Source organism: Peromyscus leucopus, chromosome 4 (assembly GCF_004664715.2).
Source record: "Peromyscus leucopus breed LL Stock chromosome 4, UCI_PerLeu_2.1, whole genome shotgun sequence".
In the NCBI taxonomy this organism is placed as follows: Eukaryota; Metazoa; Chordata; class Mammalia; order Rodentia; family Cricetidae; genus Peromyscus; species Peromyscus leucopus.
Genome location: NC_051066.1, coordinates 34,592,932 through 34,614,883, shown reverse-complemented (window position 1 = coordinate 34,614,883; position 21,952 = coordinate 34,592,932).

The window sequence follows — 21,952 nt, the reverse complement described above, 5'->3', positions numbered from 1 at the left end:
GATTCTCAGCTTGCAAAGGACTAGTCAAGCTGGAACTCTGTGCAGAAAATAGCTATTATTGATTGTTGTCAACTCGAAGTACAAGATGGAGAAGGTTCTGGAAACTCATGTATCAAAATTATTAAACTTAGACTGTTAGATAAAGACCTCACATGCCAGCTTGACTTTCAAGGACCTCCGTAAAACCCTACATTTCAAGTTTTATATAAACCTCTAATTAAATTTGTATTCTGGCCATCCTGGTAAGGTCACTCTGTTGAAAAGTGCTCATTTCATTTTTCCCTTTCTTTAAGTATTTTCCTTGAAGCAGACTATAAGATGAGATTTGTATGCATGAACTGTGATGGTCTCCATGGAGTTCCTATAGAGAAGTAATGAAGAAGGGGTAGACAGAGGGAAAAGCTGAACAGTGAAGTAGTTGCAGCAGATGCCTCAGCCAAAGCCATCAGGAGCTCCAGAGATGGCCTGCCCCACAGAGTTGTCTCACATTGAGTCCACGAGGCTCTCTTTCTACTGTCACATTAACCAAACATAGGGTACAGGTTGACATGGCCTTGGGTGACACAGATCCATCTGGCTGAGGGCAATTACTAGACATGGGCTCAGCTGTGAATTTCCGTGACCAATTCTCCTGCAGCCAAGGCTGTGTCTGTGACCTGAAGCAGGAGAGGGCTGGCACACCAGCACTCACTGTACTGCTCTTACCTGGAAAACCATTTTGATCTCCCTCCTTCTCTCCTGCTACCGGATTTTAATTATCTTTATGCCACAGGTCAAGTGCCAACCTATTTTGCTTTTTTGTGATTCTAGACTAAAATGTTTCCACCCTTATGAACTCTCACCATATATATGATTTTTTTCACATCCTTGATTCTGAGCACTGTATTAGGAATAGAGGTTGAAAACCTGCCTCCTTCCACATAGGCAGTGTTTCTTCCTTCAAGATCAGATCAACAAAGAGCAACATAATCAAAGATGGTTGCCTAGCACCTGTGACACAGTGATAGCAACCACGGTAAATAAAGGCAGTAGTAGCCTTGAGTGTGGTCTCATACATTTTTATATTTTCACCATTCTGATCCAAGCATTTAAGGGGATATATTTTTTCCACTGGTTGTTTGGCATTTGATATTTAAGTAATGCCATTTCTGGAGCTCATGTGAAACTGCATGTCATAAATTAAGGGAGGCCCCCCCTTGTCCCAACTGTTGGGAGAACCTTGGTGTACTCCTGGCTACCCAAACAGAAAGGCAATGGAGGTGTTCAAAAGGTTTTAATCTAAAAGAGACTGTGAATTTCAAATCAGGAGTTATGGCTCATGCCTTTAATCCCAGCATTCATGAAGCAGAGGAAGGCAGATCTCTGTGAGTTCATGACCAGCCTGGTGGTTTACACAGCAAGTTTCAGGCTAGCCAGAGATACATAGTAAGACCCTATTTCTAAGGGTGAGGGGTAGATTCATCTCCAAGTGTGTTACAGACATCCAGGAGAAAGTGAGGATAAACTGTGAAAAGACAACTTGTGAGCTTTCTTGAGCAACTCTCTGGGACTTTTGTAAGGCTTTCATCTTTTCCTACTACATGGCAAGGTTTTCATGGTGTGGGGTGGGGTTCAATGGGATAATCCAACTGCTAAAATTCACACATGAATTCAATGTGAGCTCATTTTAAAATCTCAGATTGGCCTACCAGTCATCACTAATGCAGTGGAGATGCTCTGATCTTGTATCTTCATTGCCCACATAAGTATAATATCCCTGGAGGCAAAGATTGTGTGATCCCTTCACAGTATTTAATGATCGGTTCATACACTAATAGTTATTGGTCTTCTTATATTTTTTTATTATTTATACAATCATTATTCGTAGATAATTGGTCCTAGCAAACAACCGTGAAGCAATTCCTAAGTAGTCATCACCCCATGATTACTGTTTTTCTCCACTAGCTTTTTGTTTGTTTGTTTTGATGACTTCACATTCCTTTGGTCATCTTGTCAATGGCTTATATTTCTGTTTTCACTTCTTCCTAATACTGGCCATTACCTCTCTGTGGGGCTGACCATTGCCCCATCAAAATGGGATCATGGAATTCTCAAATGCTGATAACAGTTATCCAGCTGAAGGACTTAGCAGATATAAATCGAAATTAAGAAAGTGAATTAAACCCAAGTCCTAGCTTAAGCTACTTTTTAATCTTCTTGCCTTAGGCCTGTGGATTTCTGATTTTTTTTCTTTTTTATGTTTTGGAAATACAGTTGAATATTATCAAAATTAACTGATACAGTCTGAAATATTTTCAAACAGTAAGTCTGAAAAGCAAGAGGTCAGGTTACCAAATAGTGAAAGAGAATGGTACAGGATTACCCATGGGATTGTAGATTCATTGACTATTTCACTGGATTTTTCTTATTCTTCTTTCCCAAATATAGAAAATTCTCACTATACAAAGTCTGCTCAATCTAAACTTCAAAAATGACCTCCAACATACATACTTTGTTCAAGATGTGGGAACCATTTCCTGAATTTTAACTGGGCCAAAGAGACATATGTGTATGCATATCCATGATATTCTCATAAATACATAATATGTTACATATACAAATGTTTTATACTTTTTTCATAATGAACAATATGTAGACAAACACAGAGACGAGACAAGTGCAAACATAAATAGGAAAGGCTTTGAACCAGTCTGTAGGGAAAGGAGAAGTGTCCTAAAAGGACAATTGTTTGACTAGTAATAAATTTTTGTGCTTGGAATTTTTCCTCTGCACTGAAATGAGAGTTTTAGAAGAAGAAGAAGCCCAAATATTACATCATCACACATCACATTACCTTTTTTTCCTTTGTAATGAAGACAGAGGATAAGAAAATTAACAGGGATAAGAAAGAACCTTAAACCAGGTGTGGTACACAGACCTTTAATACCAGCATTGGAGGCAGAGGCAGGTGGATTTCTATGAGTTCCAGGCCTGATTAGTCTACATAGTGCATACCAGGCCAGCCAGGGCTATGTAAAGAGATCCTATCTACAAAATAGAAGAAATGGGGGGGGGAGGAAGGAAGGAAGGAAGGAAGGAAGGAAGGAAGGAAGGAAGGAAGGAAGGAAGGAAGGAAGGAAGGAAGGAGGGAGGGAAGGAAGGGAAGAGGGAAGGAGGGAGGGAGGGAGAAGAGCGAGAGTGAGAACCTTAAAAATAGCATTGTCTCACCTTGAGAAAGAAAAAAATAAAGAGCCAACCTTTAAAAACAAGTAGCATTGTCTCACGTTGACTTTAGCTTTTCCCTAAACTGCCAACAGCCGGCAAGCCTTATAAAGCCATCTCATGAGAATGGTATATTCCCTGTGCCCAAGAAGCAGCTCCATTATCAGTTATTGTCAGGCTAAATTCTTTCTTGGACCCAGAAGAAAAGACTGTGTTTCTGCAAAGCTCTTTCCAGGCCTACTGCTACTTAATAAAATTGAGAGGGTCAAAGTGCCAGCAGTAATTGCTTTGGGCACTTTAGAAAATGGTTTTCTCGCCATACCTATTATTTTCTCTAAAGTGTTCTTCTGCTTCATCTTTACCCATCATGCTTTATATTGTAGACCAATATGTTGGGGGTTCCTCTACCTGCTAAATCCCTTTGAGTTTGAAACCCAATGAAGTAACCAGTGTAAATATGTTCTTCATGCTGTATTCCTGATAAGAAGGAAAGACAATGAGTAGGGGAAAAGTGTATGCCATCTATGGTATATTCATAGCATAATTGAGACTTAGGGATAGACTCATAAAAGAGAGACAACATATTTAGAAAAATATCCAGAAGATGAATAAAAATCTTCGGCAATTCTGAAGTCACTGTCTCAAATTCCTATGAAATAATGACTTTATGAAAAGTACACATAGTTCCATAGCTTAGGCTCAGGCGTTGGAGAAAGACTGTAAGTGGCCCACCTTTTTAACGCCATTGCATCATTCTCTGGAGGTTTCTAATCACCATCCTGATAATACTTCCATGCTCCTGAATCTCTTGCCTAATTCCTCCCTTCAGTGTTTCCTAATGAATTGATTTCTCTCCTTGACTTTGCTGTTAACCCAGGCCCAGGACTAGCTATGTCTCTGCTCACCTTCACTGTCTTGGAAGACTTGTCCGGAGTGGTTTGTTCCTTCCACTGCCCCAATGTCACGGAAAATCAAAAGGAAGGTGTTCTGAGTTAAATTCCAGACAGACTTTCCTCCAGGGAAGCCGTCATTACTTTGAGTTCTAATCTGTATGAGCAACGTGAATTTTTACTACCGTATTAAGGAATCTTTCTCCATTTTCCTCTCCATCTCCACTGCTATAGCAAATAACAGCTTTTGCTATAATGTGAATATGTAATTGTACCTTGAAGCTTTTTTACTTAATCATCATATCCTACAGTAAAAAATGAGCCGTGTTTTTAAAAAATACTCAAGCTTTTAGAAGGAAGGGGAAAGGATTTCTGAAGTTATTGGAGAATTTGGGAGCTGGGGGATATAATTCAGTCTGAACTTACTAATTTATCCATGTGGCACATTTCCCTGTTGCAATAACAAAGAACATAGTGTTTCTTTCATTCCTATAGCCCTTTTATCCCAAGATCATAAATATGCTACAACTATTAATTAATTAAGTGTTCCAGCCTTCCCAGTGAAGTAGGTGAGTTTCCTGTCTCCAACTGTGGCCAGCGCTCAGGGATGGCTGAATCTTGCCTAATGCAGCTAATCAGGCAGTGCTACACCACTAGGGACAATTTCTGATCCCAGCTGGAGATCAACTTGTGCCCTGAAGAAATGGGACTTGATAGCCCTTCAAGTTTTCATTCTACCCTCTGTCCCTGCTGTTGATACTCTTAGTCATATCAATATCTAGTTCTTTTTGGTCTATTACAAAGCTGTTGATCCACAGGACATCCAGGGTCTGAAAGAAATCACATTCAAAAAGCACATTGTGTTTAAAACAAACAAACAAACATATTCGTATCCTCCATCGTTAGTATGAACTTATTATCTGCTGCAAGGGCATGCATCTAATTGATACTGTACTCAACCTTCAGAGGAGGCTGGCCGCAACCCCTACCCCCAACTCTTGGTTTTGATATCAAATCTGAAGGTATACAAAGACCTATCGTTCACATAAGGAACCTCGGGTGGGGAGCAGGGCTGGATCTGCCAGCAAGATGGAAATGGCTTAGGAAAGCAGGAAAAGGAGGCTGCTCAGGGGTTCTTTCAATGATAGGGAAGGAGTAGCTGCTGTGCTATTCCCCCATGCGTATTCAGGATGTGATGATTCCCTTAATGCTAAAGGAAAAAGCAGGTCTGCTTCCTTGCCAACGTGCCCAGATAAGGACAAAAAGGAAAGAAAGAATGGGGCCAGAAAGCCGTCAGCAAGCACCCAAAAGTAAGTTATTTGCTATTATAATCAACATTCTGAACAAAATTCTTAGATCATACAAAGACGAAGAGTATGTAACTCTATGGAAGAATTACATGCGGAGGAGGAAGACTTTCAGGTATGAGAGAAAGACATATTCAAAGCATCTGATACTTATGAATAGAATGCAGTGTTAGAGACGGTATGTGGCAGTCAGAAATAAAAACACCTGCCCAAAGTTTATGAGATTTGTGGTTTGCTTGTTGGTTTGTGTTTGAGATGGGGACTCACTTTGTTCTTCAGGGTGGTCTCAGATTGCTTTTTCCTTGGATGCCAGATTAGTGGGACTATAGGCACATGCCATCCTGGCCTCTTCTGAGGTCATGTGACGTTACTTACTGTGGAAAGACTTTAGACATGTATTCTTTAAAACTAAGTTTGGGGAAAGTTTTTGAGTGAACTCATTTGCTCCAACACATAGTCTATGGACAAGATCCATTTCTCAATACCCAAAATCTCTGTTGTTTTATGTTGCAACAAAAGCACTGGCACAGCACAGCTCACGTCGGATAAAATGACAGAGAGCAGCCTGTGTGCTGGGGGCTAGCTCAGGAGCTGCTCTCAGTACCCTTTTGTGGTTCTTTTTTGCTAAATAAATAAATAAATAAATAAATAAATAAATAAAAATAAACAAGCAAACAAACAAAAAAATGCTTTATATTCTGAAGCCCCATGTTTCTCCTCTTTTCTCGTTGGTCTAAAACTGCTCTCACAAAATGACCAGACAGCTGCTAAACTTAAAACTTTAATTTTCAGGCTGGGCGGTGGTGGCACATGCCTTTAATCCCAGCACTCCGGAGGCAGAGGCAGGCAGATCTCTGTGAGTTGGAGGCCAGCTTGTTCTCCAAAGTGAGTTCCAGGAAAGGTGCAAAGCAACACAGAGAAACCTTAAAAAAAAAAAAAAAAAAAAAAAAAAAAAAAAAAAAAAACTTTATTTTTCTTTTATCATTAAGCACATTTGTAATCTGACTTATTTTCACTCATTTAGCCAAAAAATTTATTGGGACCTATGTTTTAGGCTCTGTCAAAGGCAGCTGCATAGTAACCATCTCTATAGAACAGCTTAGGGGATAGTCTAAGCATTCATTCTTCATATACTTTTGTGTCTCCCAAGTGTCTCAAAATGAGAAAGTGGAGAAACTGGTATAATAATGTATTCATTTGTGATTCCAAGTCCCATGCTCTTCACACTGTGCTCAGAAAGCAGCAAGATGCTTCTAAGTTAAACTGTGTTCAACTCATTGAGAAGTTATTAATTTCTACTGGACAGCAGGTCTTCCCTCAATCGAAATACCACTGCATCCTCCACAGTCCGTCCTTCCTTTGCTGACTCTGAGGATCTAGAGTTATGAATTTGTTTTTCTGAGTGTTTATGTAACCTTTTGACTATATTCCTTTAGGCTGTGAGAAAACCTCAGTAGAGGTTTGTCTGTTGCTAACGGCAAGGAAAACAGGAGTTGGCTTTAGGCATATTTATAAAATAAATGCTATTTTTCTTTTCCAAGAAGAAAAATAGCCATGAGAGAAATCAGTTCCCTAAATAGGATGTGTTGGGGAATTTTCGCATGTGTGACTGATTCCAGCACCGAACTAGTATTTTGACTTTGGACATCTTTAAAACATACTAAAGCCTGGGAGCTGGAGAGATGGCTCAGTCATTAAGAACAATGGCTGTTTTTCAAGAGGACCTGGGTTCTAGTCCCAGTAACACATGTAGTCCCATCACAGCTTATGACCCTCTGTAACTCCACTTCCAAGGGATCCAATGCCTTATTCTGGCCTCCATGAGCACTAGGCATGTGCATGATACACAGACATGCATGCAAGCAAAACACCTATGTACATATTTTTTTTTTATTTTAACAGGAAAAATTTGATTTTTTTAAAAAAATATGGAAGCCCAAATTATATGTATAGAAGACCACTGAAGTAAGCAGACCTCATAAATGCCCAGACTGTAACACAGAGCATATTTCAAGCCTAGCCACTTGTCATCATCTTAACGCAGGTGTTTGCTCAGTGATCAGGACAAGTGTTGATTCATCAGGCATGCACCATGTAACTCCAGTAAAGAACAAGCCACTCACTGGACCATGGGCTTGAAAATGTTAAAGAGGAGCTACCCACAAAATGTTCATTCTTCAAAATAGCACCTTTGCAGAGAGAATTGGCCTGAATGAACTTGCATTTTTCTCCTGTTGCCACAGAAATGGTCCAGTGATCAATTTTGTCCTCATTAAACTAATTCAAGAATGAACTTTTGTAGAGTGGATAGCCACAGAAGGGTATTTTCATGTGTTGCACTCTGCTGAAAGGTCCTGGAACAGTGTTTTGACATGCTTTAAATGTTATGAGATGTGAATGGCTGGTCAGTTTTGTGATGTCTTACTGAAACTCTCAGCAATCTGTCAGAAAGGGGTGGAATAGTCAAAATATATAGTATACAAAACATCTCAAAGTTGAGGGAGACCTTCTTAAACTGCGTTTAAACCACCTGTGTTGTGATTTAAAATCTCTGTCCCTCACCTCAAGGATAGAAAGTCTGAGTAGAATAGGAGATGATGCAATATGACAGCTTCCAGAAAAATAAGTCACTGAAGAAATGATACTGATAGTTGATGCTGCAACTCTGCTAATTGGTGGCAAAGTGGCATCTCTTTTTGAAGGTTTTCCATGGTCTACAATCTCAATAATAGTTTCTATGATTAAAATATCTTAAACTATTTAAAAATTTAAAAAAACTTAAAATATCTTTAAAATCTTTAAAATATATTAAAATGGTAGTAAAAACATCTACTACCATTTTATAAACAAAGATACCAGCACTGATGGAGCTGGAGGGGGATTATGTTCCTAAGGGGGTGGTAGCCTGCAGTAGACATTGGGCTTTCGTTTACTAATTTATTTATTATAACATGCTGTGAGTGGAAACAACTTTAAATTCCATAAATTATTAAATCGACTTTCTGGTTTTTGTTGTTGTTTCTTGAGATTTGGCTATGTGGCACAAAAGCTTGTGTTTTTCTGAAGCTGGTAAGAGTCACTTCCCTTCTGGTTAAATAACCAGCTGCCTAAGTCAGTGTCTTTTAATACAAAAATTTAGTCTCAATAGTTTTCCACTCATGCAGCATTGATATAACAAAACTGTTCCTTTTTACAAATCTGGAAGGAATGAAGCCAAAGCTTGAAATTGTTAATATTGACCAAAAATGCACACAACCACAGCATGTGCCCCTTGCCATTCACAAAACATATGCTAATTGGAAGTAAATATCATTCGTCTATGACTGGATTTGCAAACGCTACACCATCTTACAAATAACAAAAAGTGTGCCTTCTTTCCCTATCACAGAATAGAAAGGTTAAAAAAAAAAAACACCATTGTCTATGTGGATGCATTAATCAATACCTTATTTTTATTAAAAATAAGTTACATTTTCAGTTATTCTTGCATCAATAACAAATGTAGATTTTTAAAAAATGGAGATATATTTTTCAATGGATTTTATGCCATAAAAGACAACAGTTATTTAAATCATACAAACAACATTTACCTGTTTTAATTATTTATTGGCCCCCAAGTTCATTGAGTTGACCTGTCAAATAAAAAGGATGTTTCTGAAGACTCAGAATTGTTTTTACACAGAGGTACAAAGCTTTAAGAAATCAAATGACTTTTAAAAATTGTTGAGGTCTTGGTGTCTTAATATTAGCTACAGTTGACGTTGTTGCCTCTCACTGAATGTCACCGTGTCTGTGTGTAAGATAAGATGGCATTGGGTCTAACCGTGCTCTCTTTCCCTGTTTCTTCTCCTCACATCTGGTCGCCAAAGAGTCGTTCCGTCACCCTGCAGCCTGCTAATGAGATCCCCCATTTAATTAATACCATAAGAATTTTAATTCTGACTGAATCAATTTAACGTGATGTGATTTTGTCAGCTCTATTCCCCAAGTAAAAAGTGAGCCTGATGCTTATTACATACATCATTTCACGGGCCCTGCATTCCCTGCTGACTTAAACAAATTCTAATTAAGACTAATTAAAGCATCATTTATGAAAGCGCTTGTGATAGCTATGCAAACATTCTGGGTGGGTATGCTTTGCATAATAATTATCCTAGTTAATATTAAGGCTAGGTCTTGGCAATTAGGTCTTTGAAACAGAGAGTTATTCTGAATTTAGCCCTTTTCAGTGTGAGCAATTAATTTTTTTTTAAAAAGTGCTAAATTTATGTAGTGGCTTCATTAACAAAATAAATTTAGAAGTAGTAGTATTGTTTGCATTTTTTAAACTAAGCATAATTCTTTATCCAGGAGACAGTTATTAAAATAAAAGGATGCAATTCTTTGAACTGGTAAGTTTATTATAGCCGCCTGAGAAAAGGGCTCTGGAAGTTACAGGCAGGTTTCTAAATGAATCTTGCAAGTGGAAAGCACAGCTCTTAAAGACACAGCTATCCTCGAGGAATGTAGACAGCTGGGACAGTCTTTTAGTTAAAAACTCTGACTTTAAAAATGCTTCTGAAACTTATTCAGACTCAAAGTGTAATATAAGCAGATTCAACTCGTGAGGTTTTTTTAATGACGTCATAGGCCTAACATGCTTGGAAATGCTTCCTTACACCTGCTGAGTTTAGTGAAATTAAAAATTCGACAGCATTCACAGTTTGCTTCACCTTTGTTTTTAAAGTCTCTATTATACTGTCAGTATTCATTGTGCTGTAGAATTGAAAGGTATTACAATACTATAGGAACTGCTTGCCTTTCAGACTCCTATATACTTTTTCCATGACTTTATGGCATGGTCAAAGTGAAGTTGGAGCTTTCAAGAGATGAAAATGTGGCTCCTTTATTAAATGTGCAATGGTCATTGCTAATAGATAACACACACACACACACACACACACACACACACACACACACACACGGAGAAGAGGGGGGAGGGGGAGGGGAGACAGAAGCAGCTGCTTTCTCCTCCTCCAGCTTTACAAAGTAAGTATGAATTTCAAGGCAGGAAAGTCAAGACAGAAAGCAAGTTGCCTTATTTAAAAGGGCCCGGCTGTGCTAAGTGTATAGATTTTACCCAGCATTCTAGAAAACAGTTCTGCACAAAGTTCTCTGGTTGCCTTGAGCATCACTAAATTCAAGAAAGGATATTTCCATATTTTCACATGTGGAAGAAGACAGTACCTCTCCAGATTTCTACCTCACACAGCCACAGATTTAGAGCCTGTATTATCTTAAGAGCCGTTTAATGAAATGAATGACAGACTGAATTGTCTCTGGTGATTTTGCATGACAAACCTGATCATGTAATGTGCATGAGTTGAGTAAACCGCATCACCTTCTCAAAAAGTCCCCTCAAAAATGTGATCCTCACTCTCCATCATCCCATACAGCACAGAGGTACCATGGGTGGCTGTGCCTGCTGAAGGAGTCACGTGCTTCAACATCTGTATCAACTGACAGTAGTGTAGGTGAGCTCATTAAGTCAGCAAAGGACCCAAACTATTATTTTTAAACTTTGAGAAACTGTCCAAAATGTGTCTAATTGTGTAGAGCTATGGGGGGATACTTCCACAGCACCAAACTACTGAAAAACAGACTGCATGAAATATAGTGTTGCTAAAGGTTTGTGTGGAGGCAGGCCAGCTAGAGAAACGACCCCATGGTTTAAAAGCACATGACCCGAATTCTAAACCCAATGCCTAGTAGGACAGTTCACGATTGCCTCTGACTCCAGCTCTTGGGGCTCTAATGCCCTCTTCTGGCCTCCTTGGGCCCCTGCACACATATGCATACACACACAATTTTAAATAAAGTAAAAAATTTTAAAAAGTTCTTCAACAAGCTGAAGCTAATAAGGGTTTGCTCATGATCTATTGGTTTAAATTTTCCTAAATCCAGCATGGCCCTGAGATAGAACTCTATCATGTCTGAATGACCAGGCAACTCTCCCTCAGACAGAGATATATTCAGTTGTAACTGAAAGAGAGGGAACAGGAACTATGAGGTGAGGCAGTTTAGGAAGAATGATTTTGTTCTACAGAACAAGAAGAACAAAAATCATTGAGTGTTTTCTCAAAGCTCCCTTTAGCTTCTTCTCTGTAGTTATTGTTTAGAGGTCACTTAGAAAGTACAAATGACAAATCAGTGACTTCTGAAAACAGTGCAGACAATGAGGGAAACATCTTAGTTTCGTGAACGAACTCCCTGATGAGCAGGCAGACACAGCAAGGGACGGCAGAAAGTGGAAATCTGGGTGAGCGGTGGAGCCATTCCTCATCAACACCGAGCGTCTGAAGGGCATGTATGAAGTGTGGAAGGATTTTTTTAGTTACCATACATGTGTGATGGCAGTCAGCTGCTCTCCTCGGTTGCTTAGAAGAGAAAAACAATGTGTGAACAAATCCCCTGCAGAAATTTGAAACACACACACACACACACACACACACACACAACTGCAAAGGACTTTACAGTGCCACTTGCCACCTTCTAGTGTGATGAGTTTTAAGCTGGGAGTGGGCTATTTTCGACTTTCAGGACAATTCTTCACAGCACTGTGTCACCTGTGAAGGCAAGCTTTCTATTCCTTAACTCCTCATCATGTCCATCCTTCTTTTATTGTTTACCAGCTTGTTCGTCTCCCTCTGTTTGTCTTCTTCTCTCTATTTTTTCTAACACAAGAAAATATTCTGTCCAAATGGTGTTCTACGGTGAAGTGGGCTAAAGGACTCTTGCACACACACACACACACACACACACACACACACACACACACAAGATGTGTCACTCAAAGCTGGGCATGCATCAGCATCACATGGGGTTCACTGAAGCACAGCTTGCTGGCCCCATACAGAATTTAGACCCCTTGTGTCCAGGATGGAGCCAAAAATAAGACTTGATATCAAGTTTTCAGGTGACACTAAAGCTACTGTCTCTGGACCACAATCTTAAGACTTTCCAAAAGTTCAAAGTCCCCAAAATCTGAGTGCTGAAGGAAACCATGGATGTTATTACTAGCTGGGAAAACTGAAGCCTTTACATAAAATACCATTAATATTTACACCTCTAAAACGCCAGTAAACATTGCTATAGCTACACTTGCTCATTTGAAAGGTGTGTTATAATTATTCCACATCCAGGGGTATGTTAAATGCTTTAATCATCACTCCTGAATGGTACCCATGAAGTACCCATTCATCTCCAATGTCTCACCAAATCCAATCATGATGAAATTATGAAGAGTTTAGGGTTTCCCTGATATATGTGTGTATATATATTATAGTATTACAGTTTGGGAAGTGTTGACTTAGGTCATAACAAGCATAATTAGAAATCAACAAGAGCTGCTCATTTTAAAAATGTCAAAATGCTCAGAGTAAAGATATCGTATGATACTCTGAATTTTAACACATGATACTCTGATTTAATTTAATTTATAAGAACAAGTGAGATTGTCTACAAAATGGACAAACATATATACACACTTCAGTTCAGCCATTATGGGTATCAGTGCCTATATTGCTCATTTGGCCAGAAAATAAATGAGGGATTCAACACATGTTTAGGATAAAGGCAACTTTTCAGTGACAGTGCTTTTGAGGCATTGGTTAATAGCAGTAAAGGCTATAAATCTGCAGGCTGCCATGGCTCTTATCCCTTCTATGTGAAGTGGTTGGTAGAAGCATTGAAAACCCTCCCTGCTTAGCAGGCTCCTTTAAAAATCTACAAGTATCGGTTTTAATAACCACCAACAAGGAGTACAAATATACAAATAAGTTATTAATAGCCCAGAAGAACTATAGTACATGTGCTTACAACGTGTGGTGATTTAAATGAATTTTAGATTTGTGAAACATTAAGTTAAAGGTAACTGGACTGCCTCGAGAAAGAAGAAATGGCAATCCCATATGAGTTATAGGCAATCCAGTGCCACCCCGTTAGTACTGAGGGTGATAGAATGTGTCTACCCTTAAACCAATATCACAGAAGATCAAGGGTCAGAGGTCAGCAAGCATCTTGCTTGATTACCATTAGGTTAAGATCCAGTTTCTCTGAAATGGAGCCGTGGTTTCTTTTCACTGTCATTCCTCTGCCTCTGGCTTAGCCTAGGAAGAGGACTGAAGGCTAGGTCAAGCAGGCTCTGCAGAGTGGATATCATCTCCTCCAGTGTGCTGCCTGTTCTCCGCACTTGCTTACAAAACGCGCTTCTTGTCCTGCTCTGACTGCAAACCTTCCTTTGGACACTGCTGGTTGAGATCCTGAGTGGAGATGGGGATCCAAAGCAAACCTGCTGATGTACTTCAGTTTGGGTTTGCCCCCGTAACACCGGGAGCGTTGGCAGTTGTGGCTGAATGAGGGAGAGAGAGCAAAGAAAAAGCTACCAATACCACTGTGCTTTGTGAAAGCTCTAAAAAACTGAGTGACAAGAGGCTCAGGAAGAGAATTTTCATGTGTTTTCCTTTCAAGCACATGAGGTTTGTATGGATTTAACTTGTTCAATCGAAAAGCTTATAAAGAAAATGAGGTTTCAAGATCTATATTCTCCAGTGACTAATAACTGAAAGTGGCAACTGGGGTCTAAGTGGATGTGAGCAAGTCAGGTAGGGATTTAGTTCACCCCCCGCCCAAAGGGAAGGTCTATATCAGCTGTTTGTTCAAATAACAGTTCAGCCTTGGAGTGTAATACAAGGTATTCGAGTAAAATAAAAAGTAAACCCCACTCAATGAAGCAGCAAGATCAGGAAGAATGGCTCAGAATGGAATGCATTAAGAGCTGGTAGAAGAAGGCCTACTGTAGCCTGTCTCCCCCAACAGGAACTGGTATCATCTGGATGTGGCTCCTGCCTGTTCTCCCCACCCCCAACCCGCACCACAGAAGCAAAGGCAAGGACTGGCAAGCATAATTCGCTCCAACTCACTTGTTAACTTTGGCGCTAAATAAGGGGGGGGGGGTGAGGAGGGATTTAAGGAAGGGAGGAGGGGATTTTTAAATGAGGTTAGGGATTATCTGCGAGTTTCATTTAATCATTCTCTATAAGACCCTCAAAATAATTGGAAAGTGGAAGTTAGCTTTATTTGCTCACAAGACTATATGAAATTCAGTCTCACCTGCCACTTGTACTGGCGAGTAGAACGTATAAAGAGTGCAGATGGAAATGATATTGTTTAATTAGTGAATATTCAATAGGGCAAACCAAAAATCAAAATATAAATATGCATTGTATAAACAGAGAAATTTAGAAATCCATGTTAATTGTATCTAGTTAATTTTTAACAGCTTCGTGGTATATTAGCTTTCTGGGTTGTACTCTGTGCCTTTCTGTATTACTCTATTGACAGGCAGCTGGTGCAGTAATAAACCTGCTATTCCCAGATCTGCCAAGGGCTCAGAGAGAGATGAGTACAAGACAGATATCTACCCACTCACCATTTAACGTGTACCATTTCCTACTGAACATGCAGATGGCATGGCGGCCCCAGATTTCATTTGAGTTAATCTAATCCCTCCACTGCTCCCACTAGAAAGGAGGGCATTAGCAGCCATATGTCAACCAGATTTGTCAGATTATTCATTACAATTAATTGCTGTTCTCACTTAAGGCCTTTAAGGCTGTGAATTGCTCTGAATTCTATTGCAAACACAAAATTATGAGTAAAAGACTTTAGCCCTGTCATTCAAATTTCACGCTGACCTTTATCAGCTTTTGGCTTTTCCATGGGTGCCGGGCTGAAAGCTTTCTAATTGGTGCTCCATTTCTTCCTCACTACAGGTAAGCTGTCGGCCTAGGCAATAAGTATGACCAGAAAGACAAGAGGAAAAACTCTTAGGTCCCAGCAGACAGTATTTAACTGCCAACTAATAATACATTAGGAGGGTAATGAAACAGGCTAGATGTCATAATGACCCAGTATACTAATTAAGCCTCTAAATACTGCAGGTTTTGAAGACATTTTCTGTCTTAGAAAGGCTTATTTTTGGAACCAAATTTCTTTTTACATTGTTTCATTATTCAAACTCTTTTGTAAGTTATTACGGATGATCATTAGAAATTAACCAAATTAATACCCACACCTTCCTATCGAGGGCAAGTCTGACTTCAGGCTCCGGTGTGGTAGACTCCTTCACTCTTGTCATTTTAATATATTCTTGGACCAAGGAAATTTGAAGACTTCTTTGCTCTACCAAACTTGTTGTCCAGTTCATTTTGTTTCCTGCTAGTTGATAGCATTACCTGAAGTTAGAACCACATGGTTTTCCACTCTCTGATTTTCTAGGTGCAGTTCAGTCTGCTCAGTTATGGGGGAGTCCTCTGCTAGACTTAACCAGAGTAATGGTGAGATGGAATTAGTACTGTTTGATTAGCTGATCATCAGAGGACTCTTGATTGCCAAAGAGTGTCTGTCATGGAGCTTATTAAGCCACAGTGGGGCTGCCTTGATTAATACTTTGTTTGCAACTTCAGGCCAATGATTTTTTTTTTCAGATATTCACAATCTTGATATGGTGGTTTTATTAGGGATCTCCTAAGCAGAAGTTGACAGTTGAAACTTCTTGTATGATTTCCATTTTTCCATGTAAAGCCTTGGCTTATGGACTGGTTTAAGGTAATATCTTAAGTAGAAATGAGGTAGAAGTAAAGAAGTCAGTGTTGAATTATGTGTGTCTGGGTTTTTTCCCCAGATTGTTATAAGGGTCTACTGAGAGTCAGAAGAATTTCTTACCACTCAAGAGCTAAAAAAAAAAAATGGTATTTATAGGAAAATGTTAGCTTGTTTATCAATCTAAAAATGAAACAATACAGGCAAAGGAGATATCTCAGATGATAAAATACTTATCATACAAACATAAGAACCTTTTTGGATCCCCAGAGCATGCACACACATATAAAGCTAGGCACAATGGGGTGCATTTGTAATACCAGCACTGGAGAGGCAGAGACAGATAGATGTCTGGGGCTCACTGACCAGCCAGCCTAACCTGTGTGGATTGTTCCTGGTCAAGGACAAAGCCTGTCTCAAAATACAAGATGGATGGGGCCTGAGGTTAGCCTCCAGCCTCCACATAAACATTGATGTACCTGCACCCCCTTGAAGTTACAGACACACACATACATACAAAATTAAAAATAGAATTAGAATAGAAAATTAATGTTTCTCTTTGTTCATTTGGTCTGCTATAGTAAAATGCTATAAACTGGGTGTCTTAGAAACAACACAGTGTGTGTCTAACATTTCAGAAGTGTAGGAACTCCAATATCATCTACATAATATTTTCTGTCTGTATTGGGAGAACAAATTATATTATAGCTGTTTTCTTTCAGAGCAATGCCTATTTCTAGGTTTTGATTACACATTATTTAACGATGAAATTTCCACATAGCTATCTGGTATATAGTTGCAGAATTAGTACAGTACCTAATGCTTAACGGATATATAATAAGAATTTGTTGAATAATTAGAATAATTAATCACAATGGCAAGTTTAAAAGTTTCATATGTATTTTTGTCCAAATTAGAAAAAAATCAGGTAGAGTCTGCAAGAAATCACAGTGTCAACTATCCTATTACATACTTTGAAATTGACCTACTTGATTTCCATGTGTTTCTTTGCATCCTATTTTGTTCCTTCTAAAAATTCATCTGAGCAAAAACAAAATTTTAGGAATCTGAGAAAAATCCATTCACCTTAACTCATTTCTCAAAACTGTACCAATTACATTTTTGTTAACTGAAATAAAGATGTTATAATATTTTGGGTTTATATGACCTCCCATTTGCTAAAACATTATATATCAAATACAGTGGGATTTTTAAGCATAGTAGTTAGTGTTTCAGTTGTTTTAAATATATATAAAGTTCATATATCTTCAATCTTCATTAAACTTTAGGAGATACTAAAGCTTTCTCCTAAGCATAGTTCATCTCATTTAGGGTACTTTAGTTGTACTAGTGACAGTAGACAAATAATCTGTCACAACAAAAAAGTTTTTCTTAAAGTGGCTAAAACCAAAATGCAGACCCTCAGCTGGTGAGCACTAATTATACATTTCTCAAAACTGAATATCAGAATTTTAAGATGCAAATTATTTATAAAATATTCTATTGAAGAATGTATCTTGATTTAAAATATTCCAGAAATATATAGAAAAATAATAAAAATAAACTAAAAATTAGAATCCATATTGCATAATTTCTACATACAACTATGCATAAAAAAATACTGGAACTACACACACACACACACACACACACACACACACACACACACCTTCAGCAGAATTTTATTTTAAAGGTTTCAGTTTTTCCACAGTTTCCATCTATTTTCTAGATGTACTTCCCAGAGTGTAAAATACTCCCTTGGTGGGAGAAAAATGTGAAGAGCTGTAGAAACCGAGCATGATGTCACATGCTTTTGACCCAGGATTTTGGAAGTTACAACAGAAAGATTTGAAGTTGGAGGCCAGTAGAGGATATATAGTAAGATCCTGGTCATTAAAAAAGTTTTTAAACTAAACATCTGGAGACAACGTGATTTGACCTATTCAAATGAGTGACTGAAGGTAGCTCTGGTGCAGCAGACAGATGAGGGGAGACTCTGGGTTTGTCTAAGCAATGACGTGGATTACCATGTGTACGACTGTGTTCCTGAAGCACAGAGTAGGTTGAAGAGACATACAATGTGGCCTTGGACTGTAAATTCAGAGCTATATTTCACCTTAGAGTCATACTGAGGGATGAAGTTGATTTGCATATTGGAGGGGCAAAGGTCAGAGCTCACCACTTCTGAGAAGGAAACTCACATGGCCACAGCAGTTTGGGTCAGATTCTCTTCCTGGCTCCCTGTGAAGCTAATTGGAGGCAGGGGAGTTATTCAGTTTTTTTTCCAAGAACCCCTAAGCATCCAGGCATGATAACTCATGCCTATAATCCCAGCATTGAGGAGAATGATCCAAGAGGATTGCCACAAGTTCAAAGCTGTCCTGGGCCATGAAGTGGGTTCCAGGCCAAACTAGATTCTAGAATGAGGCCTCATCTTCACTTTTTTTTAATTAACAAAAATTAAAGGTATCTTTGAGAGATTCTTTGCCCTGATAATAGGTAAGAAAGACATGGCAAGGCCATATCAGAATCACAGTGAGCAGAATTTACCCATCTGGATGTACATAGATCTGATGGTCCGGAAGTTGAGAACACTGTTCGCTTTAAGGGCTTGGGGACGGGGAGGTCATCTATGGGCAGAGGCTGTTTGCAGACCAATAGTTAAAAACTCATATTATGCTCTGACAGAAAACGAGGGTCCTCAATCAGCAGCTCAAGTGAGCAGAGAGGAAAAATGAGCCTAAGCATGGAGTTCAGAGGGGTTCCTTATTTAAAGGGCCAAAGGGAAAAGTTAAAACCTTAAGAAAGCAGAGGAACTGTTTTAACATAGCCAAGAATGCATTTTATGTGAAAGAAAACATAGAAACTGTTTCCAAAGAAAGACGGGTGTCGGCATGGCTGACGCACTGATGTTCAGAAGGACTCAGGAAAGAGGTCTGCTTTTCAGCTTCCCTCCATCCCTGACAATTGCCTCCACACTAAACTTAGAAGCTGTTCTTGGGGCAGCTGTTACCCGAGCCTTCAAATTTTCCCTGATGCAGTGGAAGATATCAGAGGACAGAAAATCAAGGGGGAAAAGTCTGCTCTGAGATCTACTTCCCTGAGAAACATTGGATTTCAAACCTAGAAAGACCTTCAATGTCTTTAGCATGACCTTCTCATTTAATAGACAAAAAATGAGGCTATCACCAGCTTATCTGTCAATTAATTTTACATTTGAAGAGAATTAGTACAGAGGATTTTGAATGCTCCCTACAGAGCGAATTGGTAGTGTATGAGGTGATGGATCAGCTAAGCACCTGACCTGCTCATTATGCACTCACTGTATACTTGTGCTGCTCAAAATCCCATAAACATGTACAATTACTGCCCACGGAAAAATTTTAAAATTCAGATAAATAAATAAGCCACGTAGTAATGGCAAGACTTGTTTCTAGATTACATCCCGTTTAGATAAAAATATGAAAGAGTTTCTTTCTGTCCCTCACATGCTCAGTGCCTTGTCTTGAGTCAGGACTTGGGACACTGGTATACCATACACAAGGCCAGGGCTCTGTTCCATTCTCATGCCCAGCAATGTTCCAGGTAACTTTTACATTTCTCCATCTCTTTCTGGAATTACTGTAGACTAGAGCTGCAATTGCATGACTTTTTTGTCTTTTTTTTTTTTTGAGGGGGGGGGGACATATTTTTGCTGAATTTTCTCCTCTAATCTCCAAGTTTAAAAAAAAAAAAAAAGCTTTTTTGAAATTTGGTTGCTTTTGTTCATAATGAAACACATGTTAAAAAAAACCCATGGCCTCTTCTACCCACCTCTCCTTTAGAGGAGACTTTGTTATGATGCCAATGAAGACTCAGAAGAATCCTTCAATCACAAGCACATCTTCAAGAATCTGGCAGAGACCCTGGGAGACAGGGGTGGGGGAGGGAGGAGGGAGGGAGAGAGAAAGAGAAAGAGAAAGAGAGGCAGGAAGAGGTAGAGAGAGGGGGGAGGGATGTAGATGCCAGATAAAATATTGTGAGATGTGGTTCTTGTAGGAAGAGGCCTGGCCCTCATTGTAAGCACCCACACTTTCTTACCGAGCCGAGGTCACCTGATATGGAGTGAAACCAGGCTTGGATTGGAGGGACCACAGCAAAACTGAGGCTGTGACAGTTTTATTGAGAGCAATCAGAATTTTTATACCTTTATCAGAAACAGAATATAATGGCAATTTCCAGGATCAATACTGCTGTAGTTGCCAGGATACAAGGAAGTTTTCAAGCCATACAGGGCACACAAGATAAATGTCTAAGAACAATTGTCCTGTCAAGATCCCATGCTTCCTTGACTGCTGAGGGAACATACAGAGAGACACAAAGTGGCCTGAAGGCTCTGCTGCCTGAGGAAAGGCATCAGTCTCTCAGGAACTGGAAGGCACATTGTGCCCCAGACACCTTGGACTCTAAGCTGAAAAACTTATGATTCACTCCTCTCAAGGCAGCTAGGCCAAGCTAACTCCATGGTTCTCTGCAACTGATGAAGTGTCTTGTCAGCCCACCCTAGGAATTTTGTAGTCATAATTACATATCATATTTCTATAAAGAGCTCTTCAAATTCTATATGCTCCCTCAAACCAAGATCAAGCCTTGCTGCTATTATATCCTCAAAACTTTCAAAATTGTTAATGTTGAAAGTAGTGTTTGAAATTTAATAGCAACTCCAGTTTTACAAAATCCAGCAATAGAGAATGGTTTATAGCAGAAATGTCTCTATATAGACCTCTCAGACTACAAAGGGACTAAAGTGATATTTATTCACACGCAAACAGGTTCCTACCACATGTTTATTTCTGAGGCCTCTTGTCAGGTGCAGTATTATGAAGAGTAACTTCTCTCACCAAAAATAAATAAAATAAATGAAAAACTGAGAGACATTCTGGTCACTCACTCCCCTTCCAACCCAAAGCACTTCACCTCTGAGGAGCATGATTGCCTCTCTCCTCTCAACTAGCTTGAAAAGCAACATAATAATAGCAATGCACAGTACTACAGTGGAAACAAAGCCTTACATGACTTTTTTCAGTGTGTAGGTACTTCATTGTATAAAAATCTACTAAGCAAGACAACACAGTATTCATCGACATAAGATGAACTGCCACTCTGATAGCAAGGGAGTTATTTCTGCTGAGAGCCTTAGAAGGGCTGTGCAAAGTGAGTTGTGAGGTTGACTCTGGCCAACTGATCCCTCAGTGCATTAGGAGAGACAGCAATAGCTATTTCAGAGACACATCTAGGTCTCAGAAGTTAGTTGGTTGTTCTTAGGCATTAAAATTTGTGGAAACACAGAGTTAGAGGGTAAGTTCCTTTTTCTTAAAGTATAAAACTCTTACACACACACACTGCTGTGGAATAATCTTTTTGTACACTGTGAAGCTTTGTTGCTATGATTGGTTTAGTAAAGAAACTGACTGGCCAATAGATGGACAGGACAAAGTTAGGTGGGAAAGCCAAATTGAGAATGCTAAGCAGGAGAAGGGCAGAGTCAGAAGTTACCAGCCAGACTCAGAGGGAGCAGGAGATGAACACGCCATGCTAATAAGAGTACTGCCATGTGGCAGAGCATAAATAAGGATTATGGGTTAACTGAAAATGTAAGAGTTAGCTAGTAACAAGCCCGAGATAATCAGATGAGCACTTAGAAGTAATATTAAGCCTCTGAGTGGTTATTTGGGAATTGGCGGGCAGGAGAGAACCATCTAATTACAATATACACACCTTAAAATGGCTTAAGTTTAAAAGGATAAACAAAACAAAGAAAACACCATCCATGTTTCCCCATCTCACCAATCTTCCTTCTAGCTAGCCCTTGAATTTTGCTCCCTTGAGTTTTAAATATTTGGAATCACTTCCTAATGAAGTGAAACCTCAAAG